Source organism: Electrophorus electricus, chromosome 3 (assembly GCF_041902795.1).
Source record: "Electrophorus electricus isolate QZ-2024a chromosome 3, ASM4190279v1, whole genome shotgun sequence".
Lineage (NCBI taxonomy): Eukaryota > Metazoa > Chordata > Actinopteri > Gymnotiformes > Gymnotidae > Electrophorus > Electrophorus electricus.
The window spans coordinates 24,966,991-24,967,830 of NC_137499.1; positions in this window are offsets into that span (position 1 = coordinate 24,966,991).

The following is an 840-nucleotide window of genomic DNA, read 5'->3' on the forward strand; positions in this document are numbered from 1 at the left end:
TCACCTTAATCCTCTATGTCCATGAACCCCAAGAGCTGCACTATTCATCTAACAGGGAAACTAATTTCATAAAGCTTGATAAAATAAATAAGGTTTTCAACCTATACTTAAAAATAGTACTGTATTCATATAGACTAGATATGAATCTCAAACACTGACTGGAAGGTCATATCAAAGTTGGGGAGATTTGTATGAAACTGCTCTTTCCCCTGCTGTAAGAATTCTAGGTATTAATAGATAACCAACACCTTGTGATCTAAGTAGGTGTGATGGTTCATAACAGGAAATAAGTTCACTTAGATACTGAGGCGATATAGAGCTTTATGTGTCAGTAACTGAATTCTGTAATCAATATGGAGTTTGACAGGCAGCCAATGCAGTGGCAATAATATCAGGCTGATATGGTTGAACTTTCGGGTTCTTGCAAGGTGCTCTAGTTCCTACATTCTGGACTAACTGAGGCTTGTTCAGTCTATTCCTGGAACATCCAGTTAGTAGGGCATTACAGTAGTCCAGTATTGAGGCTTTCAAAGCATGAACTATATTTTTTAGTTTTTGGCGTCATACTACATTTCTTTACTTTACAATATTTCGAAAATAAAGGCTACCTTAATAATATTACGTGAAAAAGCAGGTTAGGACCAATGAGATGCCAAGGTGTTTTTTTTTACACTTGTGTCTGGTGCAACAGAAATGCTAGCAAACGTGCTCCCTGACCAGCCGGAGGCCAGAAACGCCATCCAAACCACCATTCTCCTCATGCCCCGCATACACACACTTTATTACATGCAGATCCAGCTACAGGAGAGACAAACGTTCATTCATATTCAACTCCAGGTG